This window comes from Coregonus lavaretus (genome assembly GCF_964263955.1).
Source record: "Coregonus lavaretus genome assembly, contig: HAP1_SCAFFOLD_8713, whole genome shotgun sequence".
In the NCBI taxonomy this organism is placed as follows: Eukaryota; Metazoa; Chordata; class Actinopteri; order Salmoniformes; family Salmonidae; genus Coregonus; species Coregonus lavaretus.
Window position 1 is genome coordinate 1 of NW_028158194.1, and position 19,423 is coordinate 19,423.

Here is a 19,423-nt window from a genome sequence, read left to right on the forward strand (position 1 = left end):
CAGACCTCAGTCTTAAGGGGGGCATATGAAATGCATGGGAGGGCAGGGCACAATTATTATTAGCCTACAGTACGTATATTTATAATAATCGTATACTCTATTTGCGCAGCACGTAATCATGACATTAAACATAACCAACAGCAATATGACCAGGTAGCCTATAGCCTACACCACATTACATAGAAGCAATGTTATGAATATCCATAAAACACTTGACTATACAACATATTAGATGTAACACCAGAAGCAGCTCTCAAACATTGCATTTTAAAGCAGTCAACAGAGGGATATGCATTGCCATGAGACACACACACACACACACGCACGCATATACACACACACACACACACACACAGAGACTTTGAACCTGCCGGTACTTTGAGTGGAGGCAGCGCTGTCCTCTCTCCGGTCCCTCCTGTCAGTACAGCTGGAGGCGGCGTTTCTCCGAGCAGAACCTCCTCATCAAAGTATCCTTCCACTCGGACTTAAACTTGTGAGTGAGGTCCTTTTCAAAAGCAAGCTGAATCAGCTGGGCCTTGCGTCTGTGCAGCATACTGCGCCGATGCGCTGAGAAGACGCTTTTGAGCGTGGAAAATGAGTTTTCACACATTGCTGTGGAAGCTCCTAAAGTTAGGGCAAGTGTGTAGGATGTGAGAACAGTCGGCATTGCCTGGAGTGCACAGTTGAATGTGCTGAGGATGTTGGCTATTGTCCATTTTCCATCTTCGGGGGGAACCGGGGTGTCAGTCATTTTCTTCACCAGGAACTCACGAGCCACAGTATATTCAGATTCAACCACATCAGTTCCAGCTAATTCCAGGAGAGGGGTTACCTTTGATGGGTCCAGGAAATTATCCTCGGCCTCTGGGTTCAAAGCAGCCAGTGCGCCAATGAGCTCGCTACTGCGCTCTCCAAAACGCGCATTCATCTCTCCTTGCACAGCATCGACAACACTGTAAAACAATCTCATGAACTCAGTCTTTTCATCTATGTCACTTTGTGGCTGACCAACTGTTTCTTCAACTGCAAATCCGCGGAGGTTCTTATTAATTGTGCGTCTTCTCTTGCTTGGACCAGGGTCGGTCACCGTCACAGCCTCGGTGGCCGATGCTGGAGGAGCGCAGAGATCCCACAGTGTCTTCACGCAGTCAGAAGCGCTGTTCACAAGTGTCACCGCAGTGAACAAGTCCATATCTTCGGCCTGTAGTAGTCTGTTAGGCGGCTCGAAAAGTGACGACAGTTTCTATAACAAGGTGCGCAATGAAAAGAAAACTGCGCTGCGTAATGGCACGAAGCAGCCCCGTAGCCTCGACGCGCACCTCCGCTCCAAGGCCTCGTGTGTTTTCCACCTCGGTCAGTAATGTGGATATGTCGTGAAAAGGTGTTGAAAGGTGCCAAAGCAAACAACCAAAAAGCCACAAGAATACCACAACAACAATCAATAAAGGTGTCTGCATGGAGAGAGTCTCCCCAATGAATGTGGAAGAGGTCCATTTATCCTGGGACACACCCAAGCCCAGGTGTTTCCCATGTAGCTGACGACCCTCCCAACTCCGAGAGCAAAGAGAGAGAATACGGCAGACAGAGTGGGAGGGTCATCACACCTCCATCTTTGTTTGCGTGTTTTCGTTTGATGTCCACTTCACTCTGACCGTAGCATTATTTTTTAATTTTGTATTATTCTTTTATTTAACTTTTATTTAACTAGGTTATTAGTAACCTACTTCTGGAAGATCAGGGCTGGTTTTATATAAGAGTGAGATTTGTCATGGCGGATGTTACATCAGACTAGGGTTGAAAAAATTCCAGTACATTTCCAGAAATTCCCAGAATCCTGTTTGGAAGATTCCCGGAATCTGGCAAGAATTGGCAGGAAATCCAGGAATCTTCCAACCAGGATTTTTGGAAAACCAGGGGATTTTGGGGGGGAAAGTTACCAGGATGTTGCAACTCTACATTAGACAGACTCCATACAGCTATAGTAAGTGATGTTGTTATGCATTCAAGGGTCTTTACTCCTATGGATTTGTTTGGGGCGTTTTCGTTGTCCTGACCCTGACCCTACTTCTCTACCCCCTACCACTCCAATTTGACCCTAGAGTTATTAGTAGCCTACTCCTGGCTGGGCTGGGCTGGGTTTTATATAAGAGTGAGATCCGTCATGGCGGCCGTCACATCAGACAGACTCTCCAAGTCAACATACCAGCTATAGTATGCCAGCGTTCAAGGGTCTGTCTTTCTTTAATATCCGTCTGGGTGCTTTAGTCTTTAGTTTGATGAAGTCCTGACCCAGTTTCTACCCTCTGCTGCCCCACCGTGAACATAGTGTTAATGAAAGGTCAGAACAATGGGTTTATATAAGAGTCATATTCGTCACGGCGGCTGTCACGTCAGACCAGGGCTGAATCCCAAATGTTTACGTCCCAAATGGCACCCTATCCCCTGTATAGTGCACTACTTTTGACAAGAGCCATTGGTCCTGGTCTAAAGTAGTGCACTATATAGGGAAAAGTGTACCATTTGGGATGCCACCTATGTCCGTTACACAGACAGACGCCCCGGGTCGAGTCGGCATAGTTTCCTGACATCAATCCTCTTCCTAAGTGTCTGTAGCTGTATCTCACAGGAATTCCTTTGTTTGAGTATCCACAGAGACAGAGGTGGTGAGGTCAGTTCCTGCTTTGCTCTTCACGTAGCCCATGACAACAAAACGCCACTCACTCACCTCTTTATCGCGGGATCGTTTGGTTTAGGACGCTCGTTTGAGTCAATGTCAGCAGACATGTTTTTATCTGTTCATGTAGCCGTTAACATGCTAGCCTGCTGGTCCTAGATCTGTTTGGACTGTCTTGCCAACTCCTATTTAAACATGTTGGCCTTGACTATACTGCTGTACAAACAGGCTAAGGTTTGGATTCAATCCCATCGGCGGTAAATCTGTGTTATGGCGCGTTTGACATTTAAAGTTAATTTCCGATTGAGCTGACGTATGCAGCGTGTACCGTGAATTCGGTCTCCGCAAAACGTGGAAGCATTGCCTTTAAAAGGTGCAAGGCCGACAAAGCGCGATCGGATTGGATCCCCCCCTAAGATGATCTTACAGTATGTACACTCTCAGATAAAAGGGTTCCATAAGGGTTATTTTGGGTTCCATGTAGAACCCTCTGTGGAAAGGGTTCTACATGGAACCCAAAGGGGTTCTACCTGGAACCAAAAATGGTTCTTCAAAGGGTTCTCCTATGGGGACAGCGGAATAACCCTTTTAGGTTCTAGATAACACACATTTTTTCTAAGAGTGTAGTGCTATGGAGCTATCTGCAAACTCACCACTGTTCTGTTCTGCATGTTGACAAGTCTTCACTCATCAAACTGTTTCTGACTTCATGTTCTTTACAGATAAACTTCCTGATCTTCATCCACATAATAAAGATCCTGGTGTCCAAATTGAGGGCTCACCAGATGAGATACTCCGACTACAAGTTCCGGTGAGCTCTTTCTTTCTTTCTTTCTTTCTTTCTTTCTTCTTTCTTTCTTTCTTTCTTTCTTTCTTTCTTTCTTTCTTTCTTTCTTTCACAATGCAAACCCTTTCCTATGTTTATAACATCATCAACCTTCTAAACTCAGCTCTCTCTCTCTCTCTCTCTCTCTCTCTCTCTCTCTCTCTCTCTCTCTCTCTCTCTCTCTCTCTCTCTCTCTCTCTCTCTCTCTCTCTCTCTCTCTCCCTACCTCTCTCTACCCTCTCTCTCTCCCCCTCTCCCTCTGTCTCCCTAACTCTCTCTAACCCTCTCTCTCTCCCCCTCTCCTCTCTCTCCCTACCTCTCTCTAACCCTCTCTCTATCTCCCCCGCTCCCTCCCTCCCCTCTCTCCCTCCCTCCCCCTATCTCTCTCTCTCCCAGGTTGGCTAAGTCTACCCTTACCTGATCCCTCTACTAGGAATCCACTTGGTGGTGTTTGTCTTCGTGACGGATGAGTCCACCAAGGCCACCATCACCCTGCGTCTCACCAAACTCTTCATAGACCTCTTCTTCACCTCCTTCCAGGTCACACACACACACACACACACACACACACACACACACTTAAAGGGTACCTACATATAGAGACTTCATAACACATTCATAACCCATACAAGCAGTACATAACCTACTCTCATGGATTGAGTTTGTGTTGACCTTAAGCTAAATCTAGAAACATTTGTTCAGTAACTATTCAAATTGAGTTATAAAAGAGGGCTAATACACAAGCTGGCTCATAATCACAGGAACAGAAAAACACAACTCAGAACCATTAAATATCAACAGCTAGTGCCTTCTGTGTGGATGTGAATTACCCTCAGTAGCCTGAATGCCATCTGGGAACTACTGCCTCTAGTTTCAGAGCCATTTATAGTCTCTCTCACTGTGTGTGTGTGTGTGTGTGTGTGTGTGTGTGTGTGTGTGTGTCATTTGAGTCTTGGAGCACCATATGCCTTCTCTGAGTGATTCAGTCCTTCTACTTTGAATGACTCAGTCTACTCTCTTCATCCAGAAGGCGTTACATTATGAATTCCTCATCTCCCAACACAATATGGTAGTAGTTAGCTACCCTTGTTATTTGGATTATGTCAGGCCTGGCTATATCCCAGTTGGCACCCTATTCCCAATATAGTGCGCTACCCCCACTACAAAAGTAGTGCACTAAGGAATAGGGTGCTATTTGGGATGCGGCCTAGGAGTGATTATGACAGTGACAGAGTTTACTTTTAGAGTCTTTGAGCACCATATGCCCTTCTTATTCAGTGAATTACTCAGTCTTCTCACAGTCTTCTCTCAGTCTACTCTCAGTCTTCTCTCAGTCTTCTCTCAGTCTTCTCTCAGTCTTCTCTCAGTCTTCTCTCAGTCTTCTCTCAGTCTTCTCTCCATCTAACGGGTGTTCCATGTTATTATGGGAGCTGGGAGAGAGAGAGACAGAGGGGGAATAGAGGTGGAGAGAGGGGGGAGAGAGAGAGAGAGGGGGATTTGAGGTGGAGAGAGGGGGAGAGAGAGAGAGAGGGGGATTTGAGGTGGAGAGAGGGGGGAGAGAGAGAGAGACAGAGGGGGATTTGAGGTGGAGAGACGGGGGAGAGAGAGAGAGAGAGACAGAGGGGGATTTGAGGTGGAGAGAGGGGAGAGAGAGAGAGAGAAAGCGGGATTAGAGGTGGAGAGAGGGGGGAGAGAGAAAGAGACAGAGGGGGATTTGAGGTGGAGAGAGGGGGGAGAGAGAGAGAGAGGGGGATTTGAGGTGGAGAGAGGGGGAGAGAGAGAGAGAGACAGAGGGGGATTTGAGGTGGAGAGAGGGTGGGGAGAGAGAGAGAGACAGAGGGGGATTTGAGGTGGAGAGAGGGGAGAGAGAGAGAGAAAGCAGGGATTAGAGGTGGAGAGAGGGGGGAGAGAGAGAGAGACAGAGGGGGATTAGAGGTGGAGAGAGGGGAGAGAGAGAGAGAGAGAGAGAGAGAGAGAGAGAGAGAGAGAGAGAGAGAGAGAGAGAGAGAGAGAGAGAGAGAGAGAGAGAGAGAGGGGGATTAGAGGTGGAGAGAGGGAGAGAGAGAGAGAGAAACAACACACTCAAAGAGAGTAAGACCCAGAAAGAGAGATGGAGAGAGATGGAGAGAGAGTGTAACAGAGAGAGAGAACAGTTGAGTTAGTCAGTCTCATGCATCGATCTGTGCATTCTAACATCACTAACAACAGCTCTACAAAGACAGTTTTATGCTAAAGACAAGACCCCTTTAGCCACCCAAAGACAGCTCTATGCTATAGACAAGACCCCTTTGGCCACCCAAAGACAGCTCTATGCTACAGACAAGACCCCTTTAGCCACCCAAAGACAGCTCTATGCTACAGACAAGACCCCTTTAGCCACCCAAAGACAGCTCTATGCTACAGACAAGACCCCTTTGGCCACCCAAAGACAGCTCTATGCTACAGACAGGACCCCTTTGGCCACCCAAAAACAGCTCTATGCTACAGACAAGACCCCTTTAGCCACCCAAAAACAGCTCTATGCTACAGACAAGACCCCTTTAATCACACAGTAGTAACCTGTGTCCAGTAGTGACTTGTGCCTTTGACAGTGACGCTAACACCCCTCTACATCTGAGAGAAACAGAGAGAGAGAGAGAGAGACTCAGTGAGAGAGACTGAGGGAGAGAGAGAGACACACACAAACATTGAGAAACACAGAGAGAAAATGTACAGTGACTCGAACAGTCCTCTACATCTAAGAGAGAGAGAGAGAGAGAGAGAGAGAGACAGAGACAGAGACAGAGACAGAGAGAAAAACAGAGACATGAACAGCCCTTTACATGTATGTGTCACATACAGTGGGGAAAAAAGTATTTAGTCAGCCACCAATTGTGCAAGTTCTCCCACTTAAAAAGATGAGAGAGGTCTGTAATTTTCATCATAGGTACACGTCAACTATGACAGACAAATTGAGAAAAGAAAATCCAGAAAATCACATTATAGGATTTTTAATGAATTTATTTGCAAATTATGGTGGAAAATAAGTATTTGGTCACCTACAAACAAGCAAGATTTCTGGCTCTCACAGACCTGTAACTTCTTCTTTAAGAGGCTCCTCTGTCCTCCACTCGTTACCTGCATTAATGGCACCTGTTTGAACTTGTTATCAGTATAAAAGACACCTGTCCACAACCTCAAACAGTCACACTCCAAACTCCACTATGGCCAAGACCAAAGAGCTGTCAAAGGACACCAGAAACAAAATTGTAGACCTGCACCAGGCTGGGAAGACTGAATCTGCAATAGGTAAGCAGCTTGGTTTGAAGAAATCAACTGTGGGAGCAATTATTAGGAAATGGAAGACAAGACCACTGATAATCTCCCTCGATCTGGGGCTCCACGCAAGATCTCACCCCGTGGGGTCAAAATGATCACAAGAACGGTGAGCAAAAATCCCAGAACCACACGGGGGGACATAGTGAATGACCTGCAGAGAGCTGGGACCAAAGTAACAAAGCCTACCATCAGTAACACACTACGCCGCCAGGGACTCAAATCCTGCAGTGCCAGACGTGTCCCCCTGCTTAAGCCAGTACATGTCCAGGCCCGTCTGAAGTTTGCTAGAGTGCATTTGGATGATCCAGAAGAGGATTGGGAGAATGTCATATGGTCAGATGAAACCAAAATAGAACTTTTTGGTAAAAACTAAACTCGTCGTGTTTGGAGGACAAAGAATGCTGAGTTGCATCCAAAGAACACCATACCTACTGTGAAGCATGGGGGTGGAAACATCATGCTTTGGGGCTGTTTTTCTGCAAAGGGACCAGGACGACTGATCCGTGTAAAGGAAAGAATGAATGGGGCCATGTATCGTGAGATTTTGAGTGAAAACCTCCTTCCATCAGCAAGGGCATTGAAGATGAAACGTGGCTGGGTCTTTCAGCATGACAATGATCCCAAACACACCGCCCGGGCAACGAAGGAATGGCTTCGTAAGAAGCATTTCAAGGTCCTGGAGTGGCCTAGCCAGTCTCCAGATCTCAACCCCATAGAAAATCTTTGGAGGGAGTTGAAAGTCCGTGTTGCCCAGCGACAGCCCCAATACATCACTGCTCTAGAGGAGATCTGCATGGAGGAATGGGCCAAAATACCAGCAACAGTGTGTGAAAACCTTGTGAAGACTTACAGAAAACGTTTGACCTGTGTCATTGCCAACAAAGGGTATATTACAAAGTATTGAGAAACTTTTGTTATTGACCAAATACTTATTTTCCACCATAATTTGCAAATAAATTCAATAAAAATCCTACAATGTGATTTTCTGGATTTGTTTTCCTCATTTTGTCTGTCATAGTTGACGTGTACCTATGATGAAAATTACAGGCCTCTCTCATCTTTTTAAGTGGGAGAACTTGCACAATTGGTGGCTGACTAAATACTTTTTTCCCCCACTGTATAGTATGATAATGGTTGTGTGTGTTGACTCAGAACTTGGTGTTTCTACAGGGTCTGCTGGTGGCATATGATAATGGTTGTGTGTGTTGACTCAGAACTTGGTGTTTCTACAGGGTCTGCTGGTGGCATATGATAATGGTTTTGTGTTGACTCAGAACTTGGTGTTTCTACAGGGTCTGCTGGTGGCATATGATAATGGTTGTGTGTGTTGACTCAGAACTTGGTGTTTCTACAGGGTCTGCTGGTGGCATATGATAATGGTTGTGTGTGTTGACTCAGAACTTGGTGTTTCTACAGGGTCTGCTGGTGGCATATGATAATGGTTGTGTGTGTGTTGACTCAGAACTTGGTGTTTCTACAGGGTCTGCTGGTGGCATATGATAATGGTTGTGTGTGTTGACTCAGAACTTGGTGTTTCTACAGGGTCTGCTGGTGGCATATGATAATGGTTGTGTGTGTGTTGACTCAGAACTTGGTGTTTCTACAGGGTCTGCTGGTGGCATATGATAATGGTTTTGTGTGTTGACTCAGAACTTGGTGTTTCTACAGGGTCTGCTGGTGGCTATCTTATACTGCTTTGTCAACAAAGAGGTAAGTCCTCTCCTCCTATTCCTCTCTTTCTCCGTCTTTCATACTTCTTTCATGGAGGATGTGTCCTCTCTGCTTCCTGTTTCTCTTGTCTTGTCCTAGCTCTTTTCCACGCAACAGCCAATGGGACAGCTCTTTCTCACATTTACCAGAACAACTCTCAATTTAACATGAACATCACACATATAATCTCTCTCTCTCTCTCTCTCTCTCTCTCTCTCTCTCTCTCTCTCTCTCTCTCTCTCTCTCTCTCTCTCTCTCTCTGTCTCTCTCTCTCTCTCTCTCTCTCTCTCTCTCTCTCTGTCTCTCTCTCTCGCCCTCTCTCTCTCTCTCTCCTTCTTTCACTCTCTCTCTCCCTTCCTCCCTCTCCACCCTTGTTCTCTCCCTCTCTCTCATCTCTCCCCCTCTCCCACCCAAGGTTCAATCAGAGATTCTGAAGAAGTGGAAGCGTTGGAAGCTGGGTCGTAACATCGAGGAGGAGTACCGCCACACCTACAGCCAGCCGCCCCACCTCAACACCAAGAGCAACAGCCTGGTGGGTCACGGGGGTCGCGACCCCTCGCACCCCTCCTCCCTGCTCCTCCACCCCCACCTCCCTGACATCACCACCTGCTCCCCTGCTCCCCCTGGCCAGGGCCCAGGCTGCTCCCCAGAGGAGAAGCACCTCCTGGTGGTGAGCTGTCAGAATGGCATGGGGCGGAGCAGGAAGAACACGGGGTCGTCCATGCAGCTCCCCTCCCCACCACGTGAGGGCGCCATCAGCTGTAGTCACATGCTGATAGAGGATAATATGGATGACATCTGCTTGACGGACAGGGTGTCAGAGTGTTACGAGGCTCCTAGAGGAAATGCAGAGAGCCACCTCTGAGACTGGAGAGGACGGGGGACGGTTAATGATGTAACACCCTGGTAACACTCTGGAGCTGGGGAGTGTGTTTCAGGAGAGGTGTGTGTCTCAATGGACCAATGTTAATGAGAGAGATGGCCTTGAGAGACCCAGGACCAGTGTGTGTCTCAGTGTTGGTATCGTAACCCTGGAACAGTTAGTGGGAGAGAGAGGCAGTACTCGGCCCTCTCCAATCCACAGCCAAAGGAGAGAAACATAGGACAAGCTAGATGGATCAGTTGGCATCAGTTGACAGTTGACATCAATTGACATCAGTTGACAGTTGACATCAGTTGACATCAGTTGACAGTTGACATCAGTTGACAGTTGACATCAGTTGATAGCTGACAGTTCAAACGTGACAGTTGATGAGTTGACAACCATACAACAATCAGATGACAATGTCCACCTCTGACCCAGACCAGACCTAACCATGTTGGACCCATCTGACCCAGACCAGACCTCCCATGTTGGACCCATCTGACCCAGACCAGACCTCCCATGTTGGACCCATCTGACCCAGACCAGACCTCCCATGTTGGACCCATCTGACCCAGACCAGACCTCCCATGTTGGACCCATCTGACCCAGACCAGACCTCCCATGTTGGACCCATCTGACCCAGACCAGACCTCCCATGTTGGACCCATCTGACCCAGACCAGACCTCCCATGTTGGACCCATCTGACGTCCTATGACTGTGGATGTCCTGCGAGCCACATGGATTCATGGAAGTGTTTTCTCTTCAACAGACAGTCAGACAGACAGCATGGTACGCAGCAGGACTCTCTGCATGTTCAAAAAGCTCAAACGGAGAAGAAAAAAGAACTTCCAAAGCTATGTGTGTAAAATAATACACAGAATCCTCAAGTTGCTAAATACAGGGTCTTAGCTTTAGCCTCTGGTATATGTTGTTGTGTTAAATAGCATTGTGTTTTGTGGTACTGGAGACAGTAAAGGAAGAATAAACTGGACATTCAAAAAACACAAACAAAAACAGGCCACATGACTAACAGGACTACCAGAAAAACAGATGAAACCATGACAGAACGTATTCATAGCCTTCCTACAGTGGGGAGAACAAATATTTCATACACAATTTAGCAGGTTTTCCTACTTACAAAGCATGTAGAGGTCTGTAATTTTTTATCATAGGTACACTTCAACTGTGAGAGACGGAATCTAAAACAAAAATCCAGAAAATCACATTGTATGATTTTTAAGTAATTAAATTGCATTTTATTGCATGACATAAGTATTTGATACATCAGAAAAGCAGAACTTAATATTTGGTACAGAAACCTTTGTTTCCAATTACAGAGATCATACGTTTCCTGTAGGTCTTGACCAGGTTTGCACACATTGCAGCAGGGATTTTGGCCCACTCCTCCTAACAGACCTTCTCCAGATCCTTCAGGTTTCGGGGCTGTCGCTGGGCAAAATGGACTTTCAGCTCCCTCCAAAGAGTTTCTATTGGGTTCAGGTCTGGAGACTGGCTAGGCCACTCCAGGACCTTGAGATGCTTCTTACGGAGCCACTCCTTAGTTGCCCTGGCTGTGTGTTTCGGGTCGTTGTCATGCTGGAAGACCCAGCCACGACCCATCTTCAATGCTATTACTGAGGGAAGGAGGTTGTTGGCCAAGATCTCGCAATACATGGCCCCATCCATCCTCCCTTCAATACGGTGCAGTCGTCCTGTCCCCTTTGCAGAAAAGCATCCCCAAAGAATGATGGATTGGGATGGTGTTCTTGGGGTTGTACTCATCCTTCTTCTTCCTCCAAACACGGCGAGTGGAGTTTAGACCAAAAAGCTCTATTTTTGTCTCATCAGACCACATGACCTTCTCCCATTCCTCCTCTGGATCATCCAGATGGTCATTGGCAAACTTCAGACGGGCCTGGACATGCACTGGCTTGAGCAGGGGGACCTTGCGTGCGCTGCAGGATTTTAATCCATGACGGCATAATGTGTTACTAATGGTTTTCTTTGAGACTGTGGTCCCAGCTCTCTTCAGGTCATTGACCAGGTCCTGCCGTGTAGTTCTGGGCTGATCCCTCACCTTCCTCATGATCATTGATGCCCCACAAGGTGAGATCTTGCATGGAGCCCCAGACCGAGGGTGATTGACCGTCATCTTGAACTTCTTCCATTTTCTAATAATTTCGCCAACAGTTGTTGCCTTCTCACATAGCTGCTTGCCTATTGTCCTGTAGCCCATCCCAGCCTTGTGCACATCTACAATTTTATCCCTGATGTCCTTACACAGCTCTCTGGTCTTGGCCATTGTGGAGAGGTTGGAGTCTGTTTGATTGAGTGTGTGGACAGGTGTCTTTTATACAGGTAACGTGTTCAAACAGGTGCAGTTAATACATGTAATGAGTGGAGAACAGGAGGGCTTCTTAATGAAAAACTAACAGGTCTGTGAGAGCCGGAATTCTTACTGGTTGGTAGGTGATCAAATACTCATGCAATAAAATGCAAATTAATTACTTAAAAATCATACAATGTGATTTTCTGGATTTTTGTTTTAGATTCCGTCTCTCACAGTTGAAGTGTTCCTATGATAAAAATTACAGACCTCTACATGCTTTGTAAGTAGGAAAACCTGCAAAATCAGCAGTGTATCAAATACTTGTTCTCCCCACTGTAGGTCTTTATAAAGCTTTTGATGAGATACCTCCTTCACCTTGCTGTCCATTCTGATTGGATGAAGAGAGAGACAGAGAGAGAGAGAGAGGCAGAGAGGCAGAGAGGCAGAGAGAGAGAGAGAGAGAGAGAGAGAGAGAGAGAGAGAGAGAGAGAGAGAGAGAGAGAGAGAGAGAGAGAGAGAGAGAGAGAGAGAGAGAGAGAGAGAGAGAGAGAGAGAGAGAGAGAGAGAGAGAGAGAGAGAGAGGTATGATGATGATGATGATGATGATGATGATGATGATGATAGTGTTGATTATCATCACATTCTATACATTAATGTAAAGCCACCAATTTCAGATATGTATCTTATTCTTTTTTTTAATTTAATTTTTTTAACACAACGAAAGGTTGCAATTGTGAGTTGTAAGTGTTGTATACGTGTCAAGTGTTTTTAGATGATGGGGATCAGAAAGTAGAAGAGAAGACAGTGTTTTTAGATGATGGGGATCAGGAAGTAGAAGAGAAGACAGTGTTTTTATTAGTTCAGTCTGGCTACCCAAGTCTGTTAGAAATACAGTATGCTGTGCATGTTAGTGCAGAGCTGGACTGGGACCAGAAATAGGCCTGGGCATTTCTAACACACCCGCCAAATGTTTTCCTCGAGGCCCCCATTATTAGCCAAATAATTCTAATTCTAATCCCCTGGGCTACAGAGGGACCAGCCCATCTGACATTTGCACCAATGCAGCAGCTCTCTCTGTTCAACTCTTCAAGGAAATGGTTTTTTTTTGTTGTCATGTTTAAAATAGCCTTTCTGCCACGCATGCAAATTAATGCTAATATAATCATCTGTAATGGGTATGAGCCAATGGGAAACAGCATCATCAAGCTTTCCAGAGCTGTATGTCCCACGGGGTAACTGCATTCAGTTACAGTATGTTTTCCCTCGCCGACCTCCCCTACTGTGTGAATGATCCTACTCTATGGGGATAAGGCCCGTATCGAGTCCACATAGGGAGTACAGAGTAGACCTGGCTTCAAATATTATTTGATTTATTTCATATACTTTAGCTGTGCTTCATTGAGCTTGCCTGGTCTTTAAATTGCAAACCCCGCCCACCTGGCACTCCATGCAGCACTCCAAGTGGTCAAAGTATGCAAAAGAAAACAAATACTATTTGAACGGTTACCGGTCCCCATGGAATTACGTATTCAAACTATGGAGTCATAATATAATTAAGCAAGAAGGCCCGAGGAGGTGTGGTATATGGCCAATATACCACGGCTAAGGGCTGTTCTTATGAACAACGCAATGCAGAGTGCCTGGATACAGCCCTTAGTCGTGGTATATTGGCCATATACCACAAACCCCAGAGGTGCCTTATTGCTATTATAAACTGGTTACCAATGTAATTAGAGCAGTAAAAATAAACGTTTTGTCATACCCATGGTATACGGTCTGATATACCACGGCTGTCAGCCAATCAGCATTCAGGGCTCGAACCACCCAGTTTACAACATCAGTTTAGTCCCAGATTCAGTATTTCTAGTACTTTTCTTTTCATGAGCAAACGACTGCTGAGGCTGTCCTAATATGGACACCGTGTAGAAGAACAAAATCCAGTCTCAATTTGCTGAGGTGTGATGGTATATTAACCACATCAGAAAAAACCTACAGTACACCATAATCAAACCCTGTGACGGTGTTGACAGGAGCACAAGAGGTCTCATTTTACGCAGTTTTTCTGGAATAGGACATCTTCGTGAGAAGGGGGATACAGAGGACAAATACATGTATTATTTTTGTTACCAACAAATTAACAGGAATAACTCAACTCAACATGACTTTGTGAGGCTATTTGCACAACGTTAATTTATAATTGGTAAATATGTAAATAATTGTACGTTAATGACATTCAAATGATTTGTTTCTTTGTCGTATGTTTGTGTGTGTGTGTGTGTGTGTGTGTGTGTGTGATTGTTGAATTTGTGAGTGCGTGCCTACCTTTGTGTGTGCATTGTGTGTGTGTGATGTGTGTGAGTGTGTGACGTGTGTGTGTGTGTCTGTGTCTGTGTGAGTGTGTGTGCTGTGTGTGTGAGTGTGTGTGTGCCTGTACTGGCAGATATTACCTGGGTCCAGAAAGGTGGATGACGCCCACAGAGTGACAGGAGGAGATATAGGAGGAACCATCCCCTTGTCTAGCACTTCCTCAGCTGCTGTTGTGTTGCAGCAGAGCTGTCCCATTGGCTGTTGTGTTGCAGCAGAGCTGTCCCATTGGCTGTTGTGTTGCAGCAGAGCTGCCCATTAGCTGTTGTGTTGCAGCAGAGCTGTCCCATTGGCTGTTGTGTTGCAGCAGAGCTGTCCCATTGGCTGTTGTGTTGCAGCAGAGCTGTCCCATTGGCTGTTGTGTTGCAGCAGAGCTGTCCCATTGGCTGTTGTGTTGCAGCAGAGCTGTCCCATTGGCTGTTGTGTTGCAGCAGAGCTGTCCCATTGGCTGTTGTGTTGCAGCAGAGCTGTCCCATTGGCTGTTGTGTTGCAGCAGAGCTGTCCCATTGGCTGTTGTGTTGCAGCAGAGCAGTTCAGTTGGCTGTACTGTTGTAACAAAGTGTCCCATTGGTCGCTGTTTTGCAGCAGAGCTGTCCCATTGGCTGCCGTGTGTGTTTGACGTAGCAGTTCCATTGGCTCCAGAAACTGTGGCTTCACAAGATACACTAAGGCCAGAACTCTCATTGAGTTACTGTGTTGTAATAGAGCATTCCCATTGGTTGTTGTTGTACGTCCCATAAGCCAGAGGCCAATAGGATCCCAGTAAAAATGGTCAGGGACTACAGTACACTCAGTCTATTTTATCCCAATTTGCATGTAGATCACATATGGAGCCAGCACGCATGAAATCACACATTTTTCCTTCCGTGCAAATGAAATTAAATAGAAAAAACAATTCTGTGCCTTCTCTACCTCCACTGATGCTACTGCACATCACTGTTGAATCCCCAACATGATATAGAAACATCACTGTAGAATCCCCAACATGATACAGAAACATCACTGTAGAATCCCCAACATGATACAGAAACATCACTGTAGAATCCCCAACATGATACAGAAACATCACTGTAGAATCCCCAACATGATGTAGAAACATCACTGTAGAATCCCCAACATGATACAAAAACATCACTGTAGAATCCCCAACATGATATAGAAACATCACTGTAGAATCCCCAATATGATATAGAAACATCACTGTAAAATCCCCAATATGATATAGAAATATCACTGTAGAATCCCCAACATGATATAGAAACATCACTGTAGAATCCCCAATATGATATAGAAATATCACTGTAGAATCCCCAACATGATATAGAAACATCACTGTAGAATCCCCAACATGATACAAAAACATCACTGCAGAATCCCCAACATGATATAGAAGCATCACTGCAGAATCCACAACATGATATAGAAGCATCACTGTAGAATCCACAACATGATACAGAAGCATCACTGCAGAATCCACAACATGATATAGAAGCATCACTGCAGAATCCCCAACATGATACAGAAGCTAGCTAGTCTAGCATCGGAGTGACTGAAGCAGCACCAACATTTGGGCTGTCCCAGATGGCACCCTATCCCCTACATAGTACACTACTTTTGACCAGAGCTATATAGGGAATAGGGTGCCATTTGGGATGCATCAATGTGTTAGATCATTTGTCTGACCTGGTTGGCCTCGTAGATCACAGCCCTCCCAGGTGAGGAGATACAGCACAACCCTCCCAGGTGAGGAGAGAGTCATGTTTCCAGGTGAATAGAGGGTCATGTTTCCAGGTGAGGAGAGAGTCATGTTTCCAGGTGAATAGACTCTCTCTCTCCCTCTCACATAGTAGTGTAGGCTACTGTAGCTTTCAAAGCTAGTACACTGAAAAACACTTTATTTGTATCCCAAATGGTACACTATTCCTTTTGTTGTGCACTACTTTTGACCAGGGCCCATAGAAAGTAGTGCACTGTAAAGGGAATAGGGTGCAATTTGGGATACTCACTCTGTAGACATTTATCCAAATGTCCTGTAGGTTTAAAAGGCAGTGTTAGTGAACAGAGCCAGAGCCAGTCAGTATGTGAACATTGAACAGTTCGTATGGTACATACTGGTGCCATTTAGCTGGGATTTAATCACAGTGTTTTGTTGATTATGCAGATTGTTGCCTTCTCTGTTGTTAGTGTAATTATTCCACGACTTGAATATTACAGTACTAATGAAAATGTATTTTACTTACATTTCTGGCCCATTATTGCAGTAGATTGTTTGGCATTAGACACAGTGGAAATTCTGTTTCTCTCTTACAAACATATACACGTATTGGTACACTTCAGACCGGTCCATTTGGTGATTGTTTATTTTTTGGGGACCCAGCTAGTACCACTGTGGTTTCTGAAGCCAGGGTTTTTAACAAAACAAGTTGTGGAGTTATCGCTTTGTTGTTTACAAATCCCAGATTGCCCCTTTTAGACAAGTCTGTTTTTTTTATTTGTCCAGCTAGTTCCTCTATCTTCTGAAGCCATGGTTGATGGTTTAACGTTCCAGCTAGTTCCTCTATCTTCTGAAGCCATGGTTGATGGTTTAACGTTCCAGCTAGTTCCTCTATCTTCTGAAGCCATGGTTGATGGTTTAACATTCCAGCTAGTTCCTCTATCTTCTGAAGCCATGGTTGATGGTTTAACGTTCCAGCTAGTTCCTCTATCTTCTGAAGCCATGGTTGATGGTTTAACGTTCCAGCTAGTTCCTCTATCTTCTGAAGCCATGGTTGATGGTTTAACGTTCCAGCTAGTTCCTCTATCTTCTGAAGCCATGGTTGATGGTTTATTGGTCCAGCTAGTTCCTCCATCTTCTGAAGCCATGGTTGATGGTTTATTGGTCCAGCTAGTTCCTCTATCTTCTGAAGCCATGGTTGATGGTTTATTGGTCCAGCTAGTTCCTCTATCTTCTGAAGCCATGGTTGATGGTTCGGGTTACTCCCCTCTCTGGATCTGAGCAGTTCTGTCTGAATGTATTATTGGTCCCAAATTAAACAAAACATCAATTTGAATGCTTTATAAAGAAGCTATGTAGTGCTTATGAATGCTCTATGAAGCCTTTATAAGTTGTTGTCTGTTTAAAGTGGGACCATTTCTTCACAACCCCTCAGTGAGTATGTGTCACAGTTTCATCTTCTTTCCATGGTGGTTATTGTATATAAGGTGTGGACAGAAAGACGGACGGACAGACAGACGGACGGACAGACGGACGGACAGTGGCAGACAGTGACTGACTTCCTTGATATATATATAAATATACATATGTTTCTTGTGTTATGTTGCAAACTTTTGTCCAAACTGATGGAAAAAAAATAAATGACTGTGGAAAACATGAACTTTCTTGGCTTTGTATGTAAATATATGAGATATGGGCTTGTTTAGATGCATGGGAAATTGAAGTATAGACTTTCAATAGGCACTGTACATATATTCATATTGCAAATACATCCTACAGCCTACATAAATCTGAATATTTTTGTAAATCATTTTATAAATAAATAACCGTCAGCAGCGTGGGGAATAAACATTTCTCTCAGCCCCCCCCCCCTCCCGGCCCCCTCCCCGTTGACAAATACACTTCGGCACCCCCACCCCTAAACATCTCCCTGTGAAGAACACTGCATATTTCTTTCATTATATGAATAACATTATATGTCAATCTCCATGTGTGTCCCACTCAATTCCACCCCCGGAGCCCTATAGGCCCTGGTCAAAAGTAGTGCTCTACAGATGTAGGATCTTGATTTTAGCCAGTTTGCTACAGAAAGAAAATAATCCTGCAGCAACAGGAAATGTGAATTATTATGTGGATTATAATAAAACATTGACATTTTTGTAGGGTTGATACATTTTTTCGTAAGGGAAAATCAAGTCTGACATTTCAAAGTGGAAATTACAAACTTCAGAAGCCCTTTAAACCTCAAATACACTATACGTTTTACATTTCCCGCATTGCATGAATGTTGTCCTGCAACAGGGTATCAAATTAAGATCCTACATTTGAATACAGGGAATAGGGTGCCATTTGTCACAGCCCACACGTCCACACTTCCCTAAGGGCAAAAGAAAATAAAACATTTCTAGAATGTGTTGAGTTAAAATGACATGGGGTTGATGAAAATAATATCTGATGGGTTTGAATTCTAATCTTATTGTTATCTTATTATAATGTTTTTTTAAATGTATGTATTTCAAATGTTTGTATATTACAGTAGAAATGTTTGTGTAAGATTGCATTTAGAGGTCAATAGCAGAATCACTAGATAAATGCAGACATCTGATTAAATGGATAAGACTGTTCCAAGCGTTGTAGTGACGTCATCTCAACCACCTTGGTTGTAGCTATATAGTTTTAGATAACAACAGATCAACTCAACATACATGATCATTTTAATATGGAAATGAATGGTCTTTGGCTGTCTATTCCTATACTGTTCATGTCGATGTGTGTGTGCGTGCGTGTGTATGTGTGTGTTTGTACTTGCGTGAGTGTTTGTGTACTTGGTTCTGAGAGAGAGAGAGAGAGAGAGAGAGAGAGAGAGAGAGAGAGAGAGAGAGAGAGAGAGAGAGAGAGAGAGAGAGAGAGAGAGAGAGAGAGAGAGAGAGAGAGAGAGAGAGAGAGAGAGAGAGAGAGAGAGAGAGAGAGAGAGAGAGAGAGAGAGAGAGAGAGAGAGAGAGAGAGAGAGAGAGAGAGAGAGTGGAGAAAGAGAGAGAGAGAGAGGTGGAGAAAGAGAGAGAGAGAGAGAGAGAGAGAGAGAGAGAGAGAGAGAGAGAGAGAGAGAGAGAGAGAGAGAGAGAGAGAGAGAGAGAGAGAGAGAGAGAGAGAGAGAGAGAGAGAGAGAGAGAGAGGTGAGAAAGAGAGAGAGAGGAGAGAGAGAGAGAGAGAGAGAGAGAGAGAGAGAGGAGAGACAGAGAGAGAGAGAGGTAGAGAAAGAGAGAGAGAGGAGAGAGAGAGAGATAACAAGAAAAGACAGAAAAGGTTAGAGGACTGTGTTCATGAGTGCGCCGAATACAACAGGTGTAGACCTTACAGTGAAATGATTACTTACAAGCCCTTAATCAACAATGCAGTTTTAAGAAAAATAAGTGTTAAGTAAAAAAATAGATAACTAAAAAAAGAACATATAACAAATAATTAAAGAGCAACAGTAAAATAACAGTAAATTAACAGTAAAATAACAGACATGATGTCAAGGCCCAGGTTCCAGCCAGCCAGACAACACAAAAACAAACATCAGCTCTATCACCATTAGACCTGTTGGTTGGGGACCGACTGGACGCTGTGACACAATGCTTGC

At 44.8% G+C, this 19,423-nt stretch overlaps 1 pseudogene across 1 annotated transcript; it reads left to right on the forward strand.

Moving 5' to 3' along the window:
* Positions 1–1,077: 1,077 nt before the first annotated feature.
* LOC311124344 (parathyroid hormone/parathyroid hormone-related peptide receptor-like) lies at positions 1,078–11,234 on the forward strand (annotated as a pseudogene). Its single transcript, XR_014615161.1, has 5 exons — positions 1,078–1,253; positions 3,274–3,485; positions 3,897–4,040; positions 8,487–8,528; positions 8,944–11,234. The product of XR_014615161.1 is annotated as a parathyroid hormone/parathyroid hormone-related peptide receptor-like (transcript).
* Positions 11,235–19,423: the final 8,189 nt, after the last annotated feature.